The following is a 21,919-nucleotide window of genomic DNA, read 5'->3' as shown; positions in this document are numbered from 1 at the left end:
GCTGCGGTTTCCCCGTATTCACCTGCCTGAGACACCTGTCTTTTTTTCTGTGCTCTCCATTCGTGTATGACTTTCAAAGGCGCATTCTGCTTTTAATGGACCTTTTGTGACGGGGGAGAAATGCTCCAGTGAGTACGGCTCAGCGCTATTTAGAAGAGGATTTCATCTGCAATGGCAAACATCAAGGAGTGTGGTCTGCAGCCAGACAGATATTCCATGGGCAATCAATCGAATGAATACAGTGAGCACCACATCAATGCAAATAGATGCGGCTCTCTATCCCTCTTTCTTGTAGCGTATAGGCATCCCTTGCTGGCAATTTAAAACAATACCAAAGGGCTGAAAGGCAGGCAGGTGAGCTGCCGTTTTCCAAAGGTTCCACTCTTCCCACTGCAGTTCCTCACAGGAGGGTTTATCCTGAAGCAACGGGGTGCGAGTCCATGCCCCCGGCCTTTTCCCAGAATCCTCCTCAGCTCCAAGAAGCAGGGCACCCGTAAAAAACATCATCCGCCCGCTGGTTTCCATCTGCATTCTCCGCCTGCGGAGTGAACGACTCCGGCCTTGCCCCTCGCATGTCTATAAAAAAAGAGGCAGAATGTAATCGGATCCCTGGGCAGGCAGTGGTTGTGGTTATACAGACCCTTTTAGCGGTTGTCAACACGGCCTACGGAGCGGAGCTTCCCACCTTATTTACCCAGTCGCTGGAGGCGATTAAATGTGACCACAGGAGCCACTTCTCTTCGTGTTTATGTCTCCCCAAAACAGCTGCAGGAAATGTCTGAGCTCTGCGGCGCGCGGGTGATTGAGCACGCCCGTGACAGTCGCAACCTTGTGCTCTCCTTTCCGTCAGCTCAGTGACGATTGCCGGCCTGCTGTTTACTGGGAGAAGCCTGTTGCTGTTTAGGATCAACAGGGAGAATGGAGGAGAGCTGCTGACGGAAAGTTATGCGATTGACTTTTTGGGCAAGGACATCCCAAGGGTGTCGTGCTCTGTCGCGGGTGGGCATGCTGGTATACTTTGTTTTTTGACGGCTTAACGTGGGACTCGAGTCTGCTTCTACACTTTGCATCCCCATACTTTGGAGCCTCCTCCTACATCAATCTGCCGCTGTGGCGTTTTATCAAAACCTTCAAAAATAAGAGCGAATCGGTTTCAAGGGGGAATTAGAGTTGGCTTCTTATGATTATAAGCATGACAGCCCCCAAAACACCTCCTCAGGGTTCTACTTTCTTGACGGAAACCGATTTTCTATCCCTGTGTTTGTAGAACGCGGAGCTTTTGGGATTTCAGTGGAGCAGCGAGTGGCGGAATCGATGACAAAGAATTTGGGAAAGCAGGAACAGTCTTGATCCGCAAGGGAAGCACTTTAGTGGGATGGGTGCAGGGAAATGTCTTTTTTGTTGTCATGGTGACTGGATTAGCTGTACTGTGCAAAGAGGTCTTATCCAGAGTAATCTGAGTCCAGCTGGGTTAAGGATGGGATATCTTTATGGGGCACGTACAGTTGGTACAACTATGACATTGACAAATAAGAATGTATACACATACCACACTCCTGTCAGTGTAAAACAAACACCTCTCTGTACCAGCTGTATTAAATGCCTTGAATGCAAAACCCCAATGGAAAATATGAATGCATTTTCGGGTCAGTATTTAATAATGACATTTGTTATCTTGCGGCCTGTATCCTTGTAAAGACTCACTGTGGTATAGCAGAGTAAAGTAAAGAGAATCACAGTGAAATCACGGCAAAAGAATGGCAAAGCATTACGTTATGAGGAAAAGGTCAAGACAAGCTTTGGCCAGAGAAAGGAGTTGTAAAGCTGGCACAGCAGGTCCTGGAAAAAGCCAGGAGTACACCACCTTACAAACGCCAGATTGTCTCGTGGCCTGTGTGTGCCCTCATGGGCTGTAGTATCAGGTAGGCGTGCTTGGCCTTCAGTGCCCGTATGCTGTAGGTCAGAATCCTAGTCAGCAGCCCAGGGCACAAGGCTAAGGGCTTGATCATCGCCCCTTCTGGTCCCCTGGCTCTGCAGCGCTGCCAGCGGGTCAGCAGTTTGCTCTGGTAAGAGATGTCTGGCTTCGTCACCCTTCGGCCTGCACTGAGCATGTGCATGTGATTTAGTCAACAGCAGACTAAATCTGTGGTCAACAGCAGACCGGATCTGTTTAACAACAACAACAACAACCATCATCATCGTCATTGCATTTACACAGTCCTTTTCATCCCAAACGAATTGTTCATGCCATTCAATTTCAATTGCCATTTAATTAAAACCGCCGAAATGACTTGATGGAGAATCTGTGAAGACAGCGATATAAAAAGACATGATTTTCCTACATGCAACGGTAGCCAAAGACGCCCAGGTTGAGCGGAGAAGATCGACTAGTCGAAGGAGCCTTTCTGTGAGAGACGGTGCCCAGAGAATGAGCGCTGTGCTTTAACAGACAGCAGTCTCGTTCAGAGAAACCAGGACTGAGGCGTCCATCTGTCCCATCATCCATCCTGGGCTGTCTTTAGCACGAGCCAGTCCAGAAGGAGCTGACTGGTGCATCAGCAGCATGGCTGCATCCAAACAATCTGTGTGCTTGGAGGGCGCCCAGCTGTGGCATTAGTAGTGATGAAACGACCTCGCCCGCTTCCACAGGCTGGGGGGCACCTCCAGTGGGGATATTATTCACCCACCAACAGGTTTATTACACTGAGTATAACAAAACAAAGTTCCAGTTTAACCTTGATGTGTTACATCCCATGTGTTCTCTGTGTTGTGTTTCACAAATGTGTCTCTGCTTTCAATCTTCAACCAGAATGTTCAGGATGTTTTAAAGTATTGTTGCTTCACATCTGAATCCAGGCCTTTTCATACCTAGATCCTTGACAAAGACAAGGGAAACACGATAGACCCACAGAATTGTGCTATTGCTTCCCAGATCTTTCTCTAAAGTTGTGGAGATCGGTGTGTAGACCTGTTATTCCTTTCCTGCTCACTATGGGCTATTCGGTGAGCCTTCTCATGGGCAAACATGCAAGTAACTTTTAACCCACGCACGTCAATGAGTTCTAAACCGCTTCTCCACTCTTATCCATTCACCTTTTTAACCTCTCAGTCGACAAAACCTTTCATTCTTAAAATAACAGCAGCCAAGTAAATTCATTCCAGCCACTAACTTGCTTAGCTCTGGGCAGTGGAAAAGGTGCATTGTGCATGAAACGTAATTATGAAAGAGAAAGTTGGTCATATTTAAAAACTCTAAACTTGTGTAAAAATGTGTGAGATGGGTATTGAAAGATCAGTACAAAATATGAAATGTACATAATCTTTACAGAGAGAGGCAGAGTGTTGCTATTTGTCTAAATACGATTTACACTACCTCCAATGTGCTGAGAGTATTGAAAAAAGTGGTTAATTTTAAGATTTGAAATATTTCTCAACTGCAGCAGCAGGGGAGGTTTCTGTGGGGGCTGTGTCCCATTTGCCATATCTAACTGGAATATTTATTGGGTGTCCCCAACATGGGGGAGGGTGCTGTGGCGTTTCAGTCCATCGCGGCTTCAGAGCTTTTCTGTGCACGTGAGCCCTTGCATGTGCGTGAGAGAGACAGAGTGTTTGCGCACAACACATCGGGCAGAGAACGGGTTTCCTCCAGAGGACGTGGGGGTGAACTGGCAGAGGGGGTGCCACTTGCGCACAGTGTTGATTCCAGCAGTGTGCCAGGATTGTGCCAACCTCTCAGCTTCCCGACAGGCTGAGCCTAAATACATATATTACCGTTCCTTTCATCAGTCTTTATAAAAAAAACCTGTCTGCTTCTAAAAGGATTAAATGAGCTGTTTAAGAATGCTGCCACTGTAAAAACTATGTAATATAAAATCGATATATTTTGCACGTTTTCTGCTTTAGACAGTGAACCACCGAAAGGCTACTGTTTATTTTCTGAGGCTTTGTGTTGCTGGGAGGTGATTGAAAAGCATTCAGATTGTCTAAGCAAGTGTAAATTGAAGGCATGCTTTCTTTTGTTCGTTTTACACTGAGAGAGGCTGCCACAAAAATCCTGACCTTTTTAAATCTTGTTAGGCTCCTACTAAAATAGAAAAGACGATCTTGCTTACAGCAAAATAAAAGCAAATTTCAAAGCAGAAATGCCACTTCCATTCATGAGCTGAATACTCCACAAGGGATGACCACTGATGAAGCTGACAGGCTTATGTAACCTGTCTGTCTGTCTCACCCTCTGTTGCGAGTATAAGCATGCCCTTTTAAAGACCAAGTGAAGGCAAAAAGGAATAAAATAGAGCATTTAAAAGGATTTCTAATTCGGCTCTCAAATTATAGATGACACTGATTATTCCAAACAGCAAATCTGAGGACTGAGGAAGAAAACAGGTTTAGGAACACACCAGCTTTGGGCCAGTGTGATTCCCCTAGTTCAGGAAGAGGGGGAGCTGAATATTTGATCTTCTGTTTTTAATCATCTTGTGGCTTCTCCCTGTTTTGTTTTCCTCCCTTAAGGCATAGAGAAGGTGTGCATGAGGGTTTCCACCCACGGGGAATCCCAGATGAGTGCAGGGAGAACAAGCAACCTCCACACAGACAGCACCCCAGGAATTGAGCGCAGGGCCCCCAGCGCCACAAGACAGCAATGCGCACAACCGCTACACCAGGCCACCCGCACAGCCCCTTATCATGTTGATCCAGCAGGGTGTTTGCAGCATTTCAACAGGAGAAAATAGGAAAACAGAGCATTTTGATGAGCGCTGAAACGAAACAAGAAAAACGTCTCCTCTCAACGTTATTTTTTTTTCCCCACAGCACAGTCCATCAACGATTACACAACTGAGTACTGGCGAGATATTAAAAAAAAAAAAAAACATTCTGAAATGAACATTTCCCTAGCTACTTTATTCCCCTGTGGATGGCTCCTTGCAGGCAGAGTTAGAAGGTTAATCCTGACTGCCAAGTTAGCCGCAGATCCCAAACAACATGGGGTGGGGAAGAGGTGCAGCAGGCAGCTGACAAATGATTTTGTGTGCGCGCACAGTCAAGGAGAGCCTTTCTGGGCATGACGGCGTGTTTAGAATGACATTGCTTTCCGTGGCTGCCAGAAATAAAACTGAGAGAGGCGAGGGGAGGCGTACTTCCCAGCTCTGCAGGAGGAGGCGCCGGTGTCGGGGGTCTCTTTCAGCTGTCACTCGAGGGGAGTTTTTTCCCCCTTCTCTGCTCATTTCCATCGGCTCTGTTTCTCCTCTGGGGGGGGGGGTGATCAAGTTGTGACACCCAGAGGAGAGCTTTAGGATCTGCCAATCCGTGTGCCGGTACGGAGATGACTCTCGAGCTGCTCCTCATGGTTTCTCTTGGTGTTTTCCCAGGATATATTTACTGCCGTGTTATTACAACAGTACAAATAAAGTTATTCATTTACCATATGCAGAATAATGTACTATCTACTGAGATATCAGCATTGGTCTGAAATCATAATGATAAGAGGAAATCATCATCCTTTTGGGCGATACAGTGCTGTAGCATTTTTTTAGCACTGCTGCCTTGTGGATCTTGGATTCCTGCCTTCTGTGTGGAGTTTAAGACAGTCTTCTTGGTACAATCTGGCCTCGCTGACGTTCCCCAGGGAATCTCCCACTTCTCCACCTCCCACTGCGCTAGAGTGGGCCTGCTGGCACAAAGTTAGCTTCTGGGTGGCTCACTGTGACCCTCGATTGGACTGAGTGGTTATTGGACCACAGGGTTGGGCCTGGATGTGGCTTGAAACAGAGGGAGAGTGGATATGAAGCATTACCACAACACTCTGTAATAGCTGCTCAGGTATGGCTTACCTGGAGCTCTCTCAATCCGGTTTCGGAAGATCCCGATCAATTAAGGATGCTAAATGACAAACTTGGTTTCTTCTCACCCAGCCTAAGCTAAGGTGTCGTGATTAAACCATCGTGACCTAGGTCCAGTGGTCAGTCACAGACATCATAAAAAACAGACCCAGCAAGGTTTGTTTACTAAGGTATATAAACAACAACACAAGAAAACTATTTAGGGAAGAAAAGAAAAAAATATTTCAGAAAAATAACAATCTGCAGTTTCACCCAGGAATTGTCCAATTAGAAGTTTCAACAACAGGACTGCAGTTCTTCAGGTTGTGTAACAACACACAGACACAGATATACTACAAGGACAAGTCTAACTTGCTATCCCATGAGGACTAGGTTTAACACCCTAGACTCTGCCCCCAGCTCCTCTTGATGGACAGCTGAGCCTCCATTTAAACCAGGGGTGAGAGAGGCTTTGTAACTTGACACAATATGGTGGAAGAAATAGACAAGGCCAACACTGTGGATCCACAACAGGTAAGACAAATACAACAGCCAATCCATTGAATAAAAGAACCTCTTTACAGTAACCTATTAGAGTTATATGAATTGATTCTGTTATGTAAATATAAATTAATAAATTATAAATGTAAGTTTCTGTTTTGTAAATGACAGAGTTTATTTAAAATAGCCAAGAAACAGAGATACTGTATATCCAGCACACAGTATATACACCAACAAGGACATTCATTTTCCCCAGAATGCAAAATAAATAATGGGTTTAAGGAGGCCCTCCTCAGTGCTTATGTGGTATGAGTGTTCAACAGGCCTTCAAACCATGCATTAAAAACAGACACAGCTCTTATAACAGTAGGAGAGAGCTGTGGAGACTTTGAGTAAATTATTGATGTTCAAATCCTACAGTGTAACGTCTGACTGTGTGTAAGATGTCTAAGGCTCTTGAACTGCATTGCATGTTTCACGTCAGCCAGGTATTAGATATTGAAACTGGGCTCTGCAGCTTAATAAAACCCCAGGCTCTCAGTGGACTCCGGGCCCTGTAGAAGAATTTTCAGCTGAAAGACGTTAATGCTTCTGTCATGCATTTTTTTTATACAGTATGGTATCTCAGGCATTCCTTATGGTCTTCTTTATTGAAAAGGACTGATGCGAGCAAGCTGTGAATCTGCAAATTCTTCTGGTGTTAGGATCATTCCCAGCACGCAGAAGAACGAAAGGAGGAAACGTAAAAATTTGAGTGAGGAGTCTGTTGAGTTAGTCTTCTGGGAGCTGCTTGGAACTGTATTTTATCTAACTTTGTTACATGTTGCGCAACGCCAATGCAGGATACCAGTTTTGCTGATAATCACAAAGTCAATGAAACTTAAAACAGATTTTGTTCTGACGGTAGAAAAGTTTTGCAGGATCATTTCGTGACAATATTCAGTACAGTGAGGACACCAGCAACAGACTTTTACACTGTTGACTGTGTGTCTAACACAGACTGGTAACTCAGCAAAAAACGTGCTGATCGTCCACCCCACATTTAATATGACTTCCTGACTGCCCTTCAGATTAACACAAACCCACAAGTCTGTGTTGCTGTATCTATGTGGACTTTCTCTTATCTCTCATAACTGCTGTTAACTCTTCCATGCTCCCCTGAAATTAAACTCCACATGAGCAGAAAACACATTTTGGTGTAAATGAGGATACCCTTTTGTATGGGGAAACAAAAGTGTCCTGTGTGCAACATTCTCCCTTTCTCTCATTATCAGATGTTAACATATCTGCTGGAACATTTTTTTTTTCAGGTTTGCGTACTGGCACTGATATTGTAATAATGTTATGGATGAATGCCTTAGGAATGGGAAAGGGACCCAAAAAGTTGTTTTTTTTAAATGGTACATCACCTGCAGCCATGTTTCCGGTTTAAGTCGTCCTGCAAGGCAGGATGCTTGGCCCTGGTAACAGATAGAAAACAGGTCTGCACCCAGCAGTATCAAAATATATCGAGCCCTCGGGGTTCTGGGCAGGGCGATAATATCAAGTCAAGATGCAAATGAGTTGTGGCTGCGGTCAAAACGTGCTTTGGCAATCGTGCATGAAATTAAAACTGGACTGGCCATCATTAGAGGGCAAAATCAGTTTTCCATCCAGAAGGCCCAGTGCTGAAGAGTGACCTTGGTCACCTGAGTTAAGGGTCAAGGGGAGAAAGTGTGAAAGCAGTACTAGCTAAGAAGAAGGCTCCTCGCAGTCAGGAGTGTGAGAAAAACAGCTGCTGAGCTTCACTGTTTTTTATGTGTGGAATCAACCTCCTCTTGTTTCATAAGTTAAAGACGTCACTGTTTTTGGTTCGCTTATGATTCCATCCTAAAGCCTTACAGAGCAGAGCGAGCATGGATAGCCAAACAGTGGTTTTCTCGCTGTAAAGCTTGTCTCACGCTTTGCAGATGATTCTGAATCTTAATTACAAAAGTTTAAATAAAAAAAACATGCATTCACCCTGGGCACAGCAGAGGCTGGCAGTCATATATATTTAAATAAAGGTTTTGATGATCGTTGTAATGAGAAAAAGAGAGCTGTAAAATGAAAAAAGAGACCAACCTTTCATTTGTGCAGTCACACAATATTACATTTGCTTTAATATTTTACAAGCCCATTATTCACTTCTTTGAAGGCTTCTTCTGTGGCATTCCATTTTTCTCTTTGTTCAAATATTCTGATTTTATTGCCTGATAAATGATTTTCTTGGGATTGTAATTTGCGCACAGAGGAACTTGTCAACAAGCTCAGAAAGTTTTCCAGTGATCTCATCTCTTTGGCCAGTGACAACAGGGACTGAAAGGATCTTGAGGTAACAATACAACCCAGTTAGGTTCTCCAGTCATGGAATCAAAGCTGGTCTTTTAAAAGACGTGTCTTAAAACAAAGCTTACCATCTTCCGTGTCGTCTGTTTATCACATTATGTTTCTTATGAGATCAGTTTGCACTGCCTGTGTCAAAGGGCTTAAACGTCCTTCTTAGTCAGATTTCCCCTCAGGAATCAGGTATAGCTATCTATTACTTAAAATAGAAATCATTTTCCTTATTGAGAATAAGTGACCGTCTCCAACAGGTTTTTACTGACCTGAGCAACATGCATTTTGAAGCTGCAGGTGAGCCGAGTACCGAAGCAGATTTGAAAAACGGGTCAGAGCATCTCGGTGATTTTGCTTGGGAGCTGGGCAAAACATTGGCGCAAAGCTTTGACTCTTATGAAGAACCATGAAAGTCATAGGTAGGTTTATGGTTCTATCCTTTCCTACCTCTGTTCACTTGCAGAGAATCAATTTTTTGCAAGTAGAGGAGAGTGGCAATGATGTTTCTCTCCTCGGAGCTTCTGCGCAGTGGCTTACAGTCCGGACCACAGTAAAGATCCATCCTCCAGTCCAGTTCTGGCTCCTGGTCCCCTGCCTCCGGTCCAGCTGTTCCGACTGCTGCTGACACAGGACGAAAAAAAGCAGGACTTCAGATCAGAAGCACCAGTCACCAGCTAGAGACTGGAGTGAGCTTGACTCCTTAGTCTTTAACATATGAAAACAGGCCATCCTCATTGCAGAGATCCATCCTGTGTGAATAGACGCTTTATCTTTCAAGGCTCATGGTGATCAGGGGCCTAACCTGGGAGACATGGGATACTGGTTCAGACTTCACTCTGGATGAGGCACGAAACCATCTTTGGACACAGACACATGGGAGAGGAACATAGGGGCAATGGTTGGCTTGTATGTTTTGGGGTCATGGGAGGAATTGAGACTAATCTGAGAAAAACAATGCTGATGCAGGGAGAACATGCAAACTCCACACAGAAGGAACCCCCATTTGGAATTGATCCCAAGACTCGTGACAGGTAGTGCTAACAGCCATGCTTGGTTATGTATAGATATGAAGATTAGCTTTGACTGACAATTATGCAATTGGCCAGACAATTATATATCTGGTCACTGCTCAGGAGTTTTCACTGTGTATCAATTTTTGATCAAGCTGAATTTAGCTGAATTCTCTGCATACCGTCTATAATAGCATTCTTTCTCAACTGAATTATATACACTCAATCTTCTGTGTCTACCAGTTTTGACAATAATCAGATCACCTAATCCCTCGGACTGCAGTGCCATATGGAAGGAGGTACTGAATCTGTTAGTTGTTTGAGGGGAAAATCTGATTCCTCTATTGACACAACATGGGTGAAGTAGAAAAATATTGGATTTAAAACATTTTGCCTGGCCCTTGAAGAATCTTAAAAGCCTTGACACTGAATCACCTTGGGAAGCTTTTGTGAGGTTTATGTGCAATGAAAAGCAAGCTCTTTGTCTTCTGCCATGAGTTTGACAGTGTGGAGGGACCGTTTCTTTGTCACGAACAAGCTCTTTAATGATGTGCAGTTAGTGAAATTAGGATTTCTGCCTAAGCATTCTTGACAAATTCTAACTTCCAATAATCCTAATGAATTGGAGCATTTAAAATCTATGATTTTTTAAATGTATTCTAACATGCTGATTTGGATGTTTGTTGTATGCTTTGAAACTTTTAAGAAGATGGCATAATGTTAAAAACTCCTACGGCATCAATTAAATACAAATATGTATAGTACACCAGTGTATTTGCAGGTTTATTTGTGTCTTTTTCAAAAACCTTTGTGTTTTACAGGTGAAGGGATAGACAATCGTGCATCTAAACTTTTAATTAACTGTATGCTTTCATGCTCCGTAACACAGTTACAAAAAAAAAACATCACCTTATTTTGTTTTTGGAAGGGATTGTTCAAAGTAATATCTTCGAGGTACGGATTCACTTATCTGCCAGTGAAAATTGTTGTGGGGGAGAAAAAAAGCTCAGAGGGGACAAATGATGGGGGTGTTTTCAGAAGGATCTAATAATGTCAATGAGCTCATGCCTGAGGTCTCTGTGTTACACTGAGCCAGCCTCCACATGTACAAACAGGGGTGGCTTTGCCACATTATAAATCACTTGGCAGCTCCCAGCACAGCTTGGCATCTGCAGTCTGTAGCCGGGTGCAGATCTGGGCTCTGTCACAGCCTGCGTGTGTGAGCTGGGTTTCACAGAGGAAGGGGAGTGATGGGCTGGGTGTTGTCAAGTCTGGGTTGGTGCTGTGGTTTGGGTCCTTGACTTACTGCATGACAGGGACACATGCATACAGGGCTGACGCTTGCTGTGAGTGTCTGGGGTCTCGATGCATCTCTAACCTTTTTATAAGTTAGTGAATAGCTGCCTCATCTTTACTATACGGTGTCCTTGATACCATATGCTAAGGTTCTGTGCCCTATGTCCTATGTCTATGTCTTGATAATGGCATTATCAAGGGAGAACATGCTCTCACCTGCTGAATGTGCAGTCCAGGAGTTTCATTGTCTGAGGCAGTTAACAAAAGGCAATGTAACATCTTTGGATGTTTATAGATTACAGAGCCCCATGTGGTCTCTGGAGCACAGAAGTGATGGTAAACTGAAATCTCCAGAGGCCTGGTAGCTGGAAAGACTTGTATTTTACAGGGTTAGAAGCAGGTTAGAGTGGTGAAATGCTGTTTTATTCTTCACATATATCAGTTTTAGAGTTTCATCAGGGCTCTGTAATCCAGACAATAGGAGATAAAACATCAACATATTAGTTTTCCTTGACCTGATTGTGTACATTCTCACTACCTTGACTGACTAGACTATGACGGATTGAAAGGGGACCAGTATCTTTTTTTTTCCATGACGTCTAGTGATCCTGTTGCTCAGTGCATGTTACCTGTGAGGAGGAGGGGAGGATGAGTGCAGTTATTCTGGAGCTGTTGTGAACTTATGTTACACAGTGTTTCCAATCTTAAATCGCCAGAGGACTGTTCAGCAAAACTGTGAATTTCCTTTTTTTTTTTTCCTGGTTAAATCTGCTCTAATGCATAGCAAGGCTCTGGAGAGCGTGCTGGACAAGGCTACGAGGTGAAGACAGGGGAGAAATCCGTCAGCCTCATCCTCGTCAGTGAGGACCCTGTTTGTCTGATGAAAATGAGCGTGGTGAAATACTGCCCGGTATTTGCCAACAGAGGTTGTTATCGCGTGAAATGGGAAGTTGAGTCAACTAGGGGAAAGACAAATCAAAGCACTGGTCCTGTGGAGGACCAGTCTGTGTGTGAGTCTGGACGGTTTCATTCCAACTCAACTTTTAAGCTCAACCAGCTGTTTATTTAACTGCTTCGTCCAGTGTCTTAGGTGCTACTGCTTTAAAGAGACCTAGAAAATCTGGACACACGGACCGACCTTCCAGGATCAGGAGTGGACACCCCTGAACTCAATATGTCCTGATGTATTGACTCCCAAAGCTTGAGAATTTAACTGGTTATCTTTATTATTGCACAAGGTATGTGATCAGTAGCAGTACAGCAGTGGTTTGTGAATCTCTTCAGTGTCCCTCAGAACATGCAATCCGTCTTTGGCTCAGATGCCTTTTGCGAACATCGGCCACTGAATTTAGATAGATCTTGTACTGTAGGTTTGAGGGATGCTTGATCTCGCTCTTGGATGGAGCCAAAACATTCCGGCGGATTTTCAGAATGACACTACCGCCACGTGGCTTCTGTGTGTCCGTGTGGTCAGAAATTGTCTACATCTAGCTATGAAGGTATTCAGGTGCTGATCCCTGTGGTAGGTGTCACTTAACGCCTTGAAGCAGTTTTTTGTTCTTCAGTTATCATTGACTGCTACTTTGCAGTAGCAAAGTGAGTTTAACTCACTTTAACATTTTAAGAAAGTGTGCATGAAGGGCACTGCGGAGACTTAGTGTGTGTGTGTTGGGGAGGGTGGGGAGTGAGAAAGGCAGCTGCAACAATTACACACTCTCCATTCCTGGGGTCGAATCAGGACATTGATAATTACTCCAATCAATCTTCTATGCCACCTGACCTCGCACTCTGCAAGTCTTCTAAAAAAACAATAACAATGCAAGTAAAGCTTCACTCCTAAGCCCCTGCAGCTGGCTCATACAGATGTTCTGATCCAAATTGCATCTAATTATAACTTCAATCTGCACTACAACTCCACTGCTTATGAATGCAACACTATGCATGCATGGAGTTTATTCCGCTACGTGATGCAGTCTGTTTTTGCAAGTGCACAGTTCTTCCGCTCTGTTTTTAAAAGGCTCTGCTTGGTGATCACGCCTGGCACCTCTTTACTGAAGGAGTTCAATTCCCATTCTCATGAGGGGACATGCCAAGGTGAGCGCGCATTACATAATCAAATCGACGAGGAATGTCCGAAGAGGCAGCGAATGGTGTGAAATCCGTCGGCGCCGTTGCGAGGTGTGAATTTATTCAGCTCTCTGGTTTTTGAAAGCCTGGCCTCCCCGTGCCAGAGCCCCCAGCATAAATGTGGGCTCCAGCACATTGTGTGCATCGAGACCTGCCAACCATTCTCCTCACCCACCAAACCTAACGTTTGAGCAGGAGCAGTTCTGCAAAACTGAATACAGAAGAAGTCTCGTAGAAGCGCCCGTTCCTTTGCTGGGGAACCTTCTTTAACAACAGGAGCAGGCTAGAGAGTATTAAAAACACTTCTACCCAGTCTAAAGACATTTAGGTTCAAAGCCTGCTTTATTTCCAGACATGAAATTGAACAGCAAACTCACAGTACTCTGATATCCCTGTAGTACTCCAGCAACCCAGCCCCCTATTTATAAAGGGTGTTTATAATGAAAGATTGGGAGGGATGAGGGAGTTCAACCAGACTCGGCTGTCAGTAATTCACAATCACTGCTGATGTAATTTCCTCACCTAAAACACTACAGTACTATATGTTATCCCTTTCTTTCTCTTCTATACTGTACATCTTTTTGTATCCAACCTCCTCTCCATCTCCTGGCTCCATAATCCTTTCAGTATGCTTGATTCTGAGGCGTTTGTTTTTCCTAGTGAAATATCTGTTGATTTAAAGGTCAAATATGGTACGGGGGCTGATGACAAAGATGATATGAGAGGTCTCTGCGGGCAATAGCCCCCACTCCCAACCTTGTCTTTATTTAATCACAGACATCTCCCCTGCGCCATCTTGTCCCAGCCACGACCCACGTAGTTTCCCTAGCCCCCTGTCCTGTAGTTTCTGACCACTTAGATATAGATATACTGTACATCGCGCATTTCTTATAGGAGTGCAGATCCCCTCTGTTGAGGACATTTTTACGGCTCGCTTGGACTATCGCTGAGGATACCATTCATCCTGGTTTCTCCCTTTTCTCCCCCCTTCCCTCTGGTAGGCGTTGTAGGAGCATAAAGACACGAGACTTCCAGATTCGGAGACAGCTTCTTCCCACAAGCTGGCAGATTACTGACCTCTGCCCCTACCACTGACTCACACTGATGTTTTTTTTTAAGTTGTATGTTATTGAACTTGTTGTTGCTGCTTTTGTTCTGTGTTTATGTTCTGGCTGACTCCTTTAATGTTCGCTCCGATACAAAGACATGCAAATGAGCATTTCATTGCACTTGTACAGATGACAAACTGAACTGAACTAAAATATGACCAAAACACCACGAGAAATACCTGGCAATTGCATGCATGGCAAATTTAAGCTCTTTCCCGGGAATCCATTTAGAAAGAACGGTATTAAACTACTTTTAACAACGAATTATTTTAAGCAGATGTCAATACCTTCTTGTAGAAATTTTTGCACTTTGAATTCCACTGGGTTACTGTAATCAGACTTACTGGCCCCTGCTTCTAGTCTAACAAACTGTAGATCTGAAGCTATTACAGAGGATCTTTTTGTAAGCAGTTTTCACATTCCCTCATTAGGTACAAATGGTGGGCAACTTGTTTCTTTCTCAGCTGTGTCCTTCAATCACCAGTAAGAGAGCACGGAACCGTTTGTAACTTTGCCTTTTCATTTTCTTGGAAATGCTCCACTTTTTTCTTCATTTGCTTTCTGGGAAGGGGCCTGGGATCTATAAAATCTACTGTGCCTTTTTATTATTCAAAACAGCGCACTGAAGGGATTGGAATATTCCATGTGTTAATGCGTAACAATTAATCAACTTTCCATAGATTTTCTTTGTTGATGTCGCTCGGAAGGAACTTGTACTGTTTCAACCAGTGTTCGTTTTCATGAAGTGAAACCGGCATAATTCTAAATCTTTTAACTTGCCCTGAAAAGTGTTTATAAGGAAGTCCAGAACATCATTTGCAAGCTTCTTACCTTTTTTTTCCCCCAGGTTTTATGTTCCTAATGGGTCTCTCCTATCTAAAAAAATTATCTTAATTTTTAATAATCTTCTGGCTGATACAGGCATTAATTCAACATTCGATGTGCTAGAACGGTTTGCAGTTCTGAGCAGCAGTAAGCCATTAATTCCATAGCTGACTTCTACAGCAGCAGGCAGACAGCCCGCCTCTGAAGGCCAGGCTTTTAGTGTGTGGTCACAGCTGAAGCAATGCAGGCAGTATAGCTGTGATGCGGGCTTTGCCCTGGGCTGCAGATGCTGCCTAATGTCCTCTGGACACGCACGTGCCTGTTTGCTAGTCCTCAGGACCTCTCGGTTCACCTCCCACACGTAAAGTGGGACTCGCATCTGACAGCAAGCACATCGGCGGTAGAACTGTCCCATCCTCAGCTCCTGGGAGACAGCCGGGGTCCCGCAGCGGGTGTGGCTGGAGCGCAGGCCCGGCCCTAACGTTTTGGGGGTCCCCTCCACGTCACGATTTGTGCATACGCTGCTGTCATCAGCTCCCGCTCCAGGCATCTTTTGCGATTTGGAACGACTAAATACATTAATTATAGAAATGGAAAACTTTTATTGACCCGTTTTGAAGAGCACATAACGCATAAACAAGAACCCGGAGCACACGTTTTACAAAGTCGGCATGTAATTTAACACTGGAAGTAATAACGGGAATCTGTTAACTAGTGAAACACTTCAAGCAGCCTACAAGCGTCCTGCTAGTGTCTAGGATGGGGCTTGTCTGCTGTTTGCTAGTTACATGGATCTGACAGAGTCCAAATGAAAAGAAATACAAATGCATTATTACAGCGATGTGAGGTGACGTAGCTCTGTTTTGAGATCGCTTATCCTGCTTCCTTTTCTCCGCGCCCGACAGGTACGTCCTTTTGCAGGCAGATGTGCGTTTGCCAGTTGCAGCGACATGATTTTAATTTGAGACCGTTAAACATAGTTTGCAATGCAAGTAAAAGGTCACTAGTAATGTTAAATCACACGTTAGCCGCAGTGCAAGGATAATAAACTTGATCATCCCAATATTTACTACCTTCTACAATGAAACGAGCAGCAGACGGTACAGCGACAGCTGAAACCACACTGATATTGTCATCTAACCGCGGAGTCATTTACTCCATCGACAGGGAAATAAACCACTACACTTACATTCACAACTAACTATTACAATTTCTAACGGACAGCAGCCTAGATTAGCACAGCAGCGACATAAAGGGCGACTGGAGTTAACTTTGGGCTCACGTTTGAATGCGCTGATTTAAAAAAAGAAAACCGTTGTGTTGCACATTGAGGTGGCCCCTGGGGCCCTAGGCAGTGAGCCTGCTGTCAATCGTGACGAGCTCAGCCCTGACGCTCCTGTCCAGGCCTTTCCACTCTGAATCGTCTTATCGTCTAGTTTGTGGTGCACAGCAGTTAGCATATCATTCCCGACAGAGTGCTATGTTTGTTTTGATGCGCAGTATATATGTTACAAATTTATTACACATTTCTACAGCTCTGAAACCAGTAAAACACAGTAATACCACGTTTGCGTACTGATTTCCAAAAAAAAATTGAAAGATTTTGACTTTTTTTTGTCCTGCTGCCAAGTACGCCAGTATATAAGTGCCCTCGCAGTGGAGACTTGCCTTCAATAATGAATGCCCAAAGGTTAAGTTAACAAAGTCAATGATCCTAAATATAAACTACATCAAAAGGAGTAAGCTAGAAGCCTATTTAAACTTTTATTATTATAAATCGCCTGCTGTGCACAGCATTACTAATTAACAAGGGACAGTAACATGAAGATCGCTGCGCACAACGTGTGGCAGATAAAATTGTCAGTCTGAAGTAAACGTGACTGCTGTTGGCATGGCAGTCCGTGCCTCATGCGATGTAATGGATCACTGTCATGTGGCAATCGATACCCGCATACACAACAGCTTACTGTATCCCCTGGAAACCTGTCCTTCGCACTCTTCTCTTGATTAGGTGACCGGAGCTGTCGTCCTGAGGTGTAGGCTTGGCATGGGTTTACCTGGGCGCAGGTTCCTGGTGGACGGCCTCATGGAAAAAGCTTTCTGGATACTCCTGCATCGTGTGAACCAAGGCGAGCCACCTGGAGATCAGAGCCCATTGAAAGCGTTTGGCTTTATTTCTCTGTAGTTACACAGGCCGCCCCTGGTAATTCTAGGAGCAACCCCCCAACGCAGACCCTCAAAAATAAAATTATAATCATCCCTCCCCACCACCACCACCACCACCACCAGAGAGTTTAGAGTAGCCTATTTAATCAAGGCTTTGGTGGAGGTAGGAGGTAACTTGTGTGGTTAAAACCCACACAAGCTTGAGGATAACATGCAAACTCCACCCAAACACACATCCCAACCTGGAATCGAACACTGAACACTGGATCTGTGCCACAAGACTCCAAAGCTGGTGTGTTGCCTCCCTGTTGCTTAATCTGTATGCATAAGAGGTGATTGCCTGAGGGTTGGTATATATTATTAAGGGTTATTAGAACATTACATATGGTCAAAGGCAAGCTTTCATGATTGATTGCATTTCATTAGAAGTCCTGTATTCCTTTCATCTGATTGAAAATACAAACGTTCTATAGGCACAGTGAAGCAAATTGCATTTGCTAACAGTCCTCAGTGTATTTATTTAGCTGGAGAAATAGAAACCAGTCCTAAAAACTGTAATCAGCCTTATTGGAGGTTTAGAAAGACGGCTCTCACTTTCCATTTGTCAGTTTGTAAAGGCTGAGCACAGAATGGAAGAGGCGAAAGCAGCATAAAGTTTTGCAGGGTAAGACTTTGCTCCCGAAACATCAGCAATTCTGAAAGAAGCAGAGAAGGGGTTTTGAGATCTGAAGACCCCTGTTGCAGATGCGCAAATTCATGATGACTAGGTTTTGGATGGAAGAGGAAGCAAATGAGAGAGCTGCAAAATGTCAGATACAGTCAGATTCAAGAAGGCAGCAACATTTCACTTGAGGCTCCAGTTCACGTCTTAAATACTAACGATTCAAATAATTAAAAACCATCTCTCCCGAAGCCACGGTGGCAGTTGAGATGAATGTCTATGACTACAGCTGATATCCTGGCCTGGCACAACTGTACCTGGCACACCTTGAGCTTCACGTTGATAACTGGCAGTAAGTCACTTGGATTCCTTGAGTTTAATACATGTAAATAAGAGAGGAGAGGGGGTGTGTTTTTGTCTTATATAACATGACATTATGTAACAGCGTTTATGAGCACATTTGTATTTCTACTGTATTTTGGCATCAGAAAAATATTGTTTGGTCGGGCCAGCAGAAACTGCTTCAGTTCACTTGTTGCTGGCATGTTCCAGCTGTTGGGCCGTCCTCCAGATGTTCTGTTTGGACTGGCTTTGCGGTTCTTTCGCATGGTAGATGGGTCACTCGTGTCAGGGTCCTTCTGTCCATCTCTGGTCCAGCCGTGGGTCAATGAAACTGTGTGGCTTGCTCGTCCACTGGAGGACAGTTCATTGTCGTCGAGCTTGTCACCTTAGGCTCCTGTAGAAATCGTTAAGAAGCCTCTCTCTCAGAGCCTGCAGAACAGATCAATTCCACACCGAAGAATCAACCGAGTTCTTTGCTGGCCCCCTGAGATAAACACCTCCAGGCAAAATTAAAGAGATTAATCACCCGGTGAATTAATAACTTTTCCCAGAAAGTTTTCTAGGATAAAGTTCTGTGCTAATAATATTGTTTTCCATGGCTAATAACATGCTTCGTTATAATTGTGCTGCGTTTGTAAAAGGATATACTCCGAAGGTTAAGGTTCGAATCCCTTATTAGGACCCTGGTGTGGTTACCCCTGAGAAAGGTATGCTTCACTCAGATTTCTCTGGGAAAATGCTCACTGTTAAAATGTTTTGTTGTATACAAGTGCACAAATGTATTGTAAGGTGCTTTGGATTAAAATATCCACCAGGTAAATTAACATCAATAATAATAGTCATGAGATGGTTTGAACAGAATGTGTGGGTTCAAAGGCTTTGAACCAGGTCTGGGTAGGGTGATTGCTGAAACTCAATTGCTTGTATTGTGGTCCACTCTGGTCCAGCTCATTGGCCAACGCCAACAGGACCAACTGTTTGGTCATTATTCTGCAGTTACATACGTGCTGCAGGAAATCATTGCATTAACATTATCCATTGCTTTCTTCTAGTCAATGAGGACGTGACAGAGAAGGTGGGTGTCTAAAAGCCATGCCTCAGCAGTTGTGGCTGAAGTCCTTGTGTGTGAGTGTGTCACAGCGGCTCTTCTGCCCTGTCATTGTGCAGGCTGGGGAGCGTTGCTGTGGCTCGGGCAGATTTGAGTGGCCTCCCACCCCTGGAGGCTTGGATGGGTCCCTCCTTCATGATCCAGTTGTCGTCCTCGACAGTCTGCAATGAAGAATCAGGAGCTGCCCCGCAAATTCTCTTTTTTGGTTCTTGGAGCTTCACTTCCGCTGATCTTGAAGCAAAGATGTCTGTCTGCATGCACTTCTTTTTTACTCTTGTCTGTCAATAAAACATCCCACTATCTTTCTTCTGTAATGAAATCTACCTAAGGGTACCCTAGGGGCCCATGAATACTTGCTTCATGTGTAACTGCAGCTGAATTGCTCATTGATCAGACGTGTTTTGGATGGTTGCATTTGCATTGAAAATGTAATATATACTGAACTGTATAAAGCATTATCCTGCAGTCCAGTTAATGATAATACAGGACACAGTTTGCATCTTACATTTCCTCTGTATCAGTGTTGCTCCTGGCCCAAAACCGAATGGTGGTACAGAGCTGCAGGTTTGCCCGCTGATGGGTCCGAAAAACATTGAGTGTTGTGGTACAAAGTGTTAATAAGGAACAAAACCAGTTTAGTTGGCTGTGTCGGTCAACTGATGACACTGATCGTAAAAGCATGTACAGTAGATCCTAGCATCTCCTATAATCAAAGTCCACAAATGATCACTTTTAGAGCCATTATTGATTTCAGTCTTCACTAGGAGACGATGGAAAAAGGCGCACGAAGGCACTGAAAATAGACGGAGAAGATCCTCTCCTCGTACAGTAATAGATATGAAAGTCTTTCCAGATACTGCATGGTTAAGAGAGACGACACGCTAGACGTGACTGCTAGTCTGCTGGTGATGCGTCCTGAGCACAGGAGCCCAGGTAGAGACAGATTAATTATGCCAGTAGGAGACGTGGCGAGCACATGACGTCTCTGGGTTTTTCCATGACTCGGCAGACAAGCCAGTCTGTAATGGAGCATTTACTGTCCTAGAAGGTAGAATATTCCATCAGCGCCACTCTACCAAAATCCCCAAGTGCCACATGTGCTCTCTTGGAAATGGGAACGTCCCTGCTGTGGATTCCAGAAGTGGAGAGCGAGAAGGGACATAAAGGGATTCTGGAAGCAGTACAGGGAGTCTGCCCACACTGAGTGATCGCCCTCTCACCATCAGACACAAAAGATATAAAAAGAGCAACCTGCCCAATCACTTAAAGATGCAATTCACCCAATTACCTAACTCCATGTGAACTGAAATGGATGGGAACAGAACCTTTAATATAGCCTGGGAATTTCAGATGTGTGTAATTGTTTCTTCTGGTAATTCCTCATTCAAAACCTGTTTCTCATTCGTTGAAAAATAATGCCCCAGCTTCAGCCAGACATTCTGAATCCCCAGCAATCAGTGCTCTAATTTTGCTGTTCGTTCGCAGTCGTCGATTGTAGGTATCCTTGTGACCACATCAACAAGCACTTGGCTGTTCAAAGAAAAAGGTTTTGCGTAAAATGTCGATTACAGCCTACGAAAGCTATGTAAAAAAAGAAGCCGCGCCACCTGCTATGACTGAATTAAAGGAGAAAGAAAGGTTTCTCTGATGAGTCAGGCAAAGAGCAGCTCTCTTTGATGTAGAATGTAGGAGGTAACTTACAGCCCCACTGACAAAACATGCCCAAGTGCTGAAGCCAGTATTTTGTGTCCAAACAAGTGCTCAATGACAAGAAAGGGAAACTCAGTATTGAATGGTGCTTATGTAATCTAATCCCTCTAATGGGATTTTAATTTTACAGCTGATTGTCTGCCCTTTTTTTTTAGAAGAGTAGTTTCTCTTTAGCTGAAGTTGTTTGTGAGTCACATAGTAGTAACTGGTGTATCAGACGCAGCGTCTGTTTACTTTTACACAAACAAAAAAATAGAATCCTTGACACACCCCTCAGCGACTTCTTAGAGACACAAATAAGCCCAGCTATGTTTTCTGTGTGTGTTGGGGAAAACGGGCGCACCTGGAGAAACAGGAGGACACAGGAGGAACATGCACAGCGAGACACGATCCAGAGGGTACAAGTGGACACTATGTGGAAGTGCATTTAAATCTCAGAACAGGAGGCACTTCTTTATACAAGGGGTGGTGGGAGGATGGAACAAGCTACCCAGCCATGTTATTGAAAACTATACCGATACCGGGCTTCTTTCAACAAATGGCAGGATGAGATGCCTGGATCAATTCACTAATAATAACCAAGTGGGCTAGATGGGAGGAATCGAATTTGCAACCCTTCCTCTGTTCTTCTGCAAAATTCACATGAGAGACATCCCGAGTCTGGAACTGAACCCAGGACCCAAGATTTATTAATTTAGCAATCACAAGGACCCCGAGCCCAGCAATAGCTTCTGGCCAGGCTGTATTGAGGGTGTGCTCTACAATGTCCTGCACAGTTTGCATTATCCTGCTTTTTTATTAAATATATTCATTATTTTTATAAACCACAACTCCTTTGTACGACACTGCTGTTGGAATTTAAGGTGAAAAAACAAAGAGCTCTTTGA

The 21,919-nt window shown here is 44.1% G+C and overlaps 1 protein-coding gene across 1 annotated transcript in view; it reads left to right on the top strand.

Moving 5' to 3' along the window:
- Nucleotides 1-19,741, top strand: part of kcna4 (potassium voltage-gated channel, shaker-related subfamily, member 4) — a 64,575-nt gene extending 44,834 nt beyond the window's left edge. The window contains exon 3 of the mRNA XM_069181449.1: nt 19,382-19,741. The gene's annotated coding sequence lies outside the window, so the exon portion shown is untranslated. The remainder of the gene's footprint in view (nt 1-19,381) is intronic.
- The last annotated feature ends 2,178 nt before the right edge of the window (nt 19,742-21,919 follow it).

This window comes from Lepisosteus oculatus, chromosome 21, assembly GCF_040954835.1.
Source record: "Lepisosteus oculatus isolate fLepOcu1 chromosome 21, fLepOcu1.hap2, whole genome shotgun sequence".
Taxonomy (NCBI): domain Eukaryota; kingdom Metazoa; phylum Chordata; class Actinopteri; order Semionotiformes; family Lepisosteidae; genus Lepisosteus; species Lepisosteus oculatus.
Note: the sequence above shows the minus strand (reverse complement) of the source record. Positions and strands in the feature narration are given on the sequence as shown.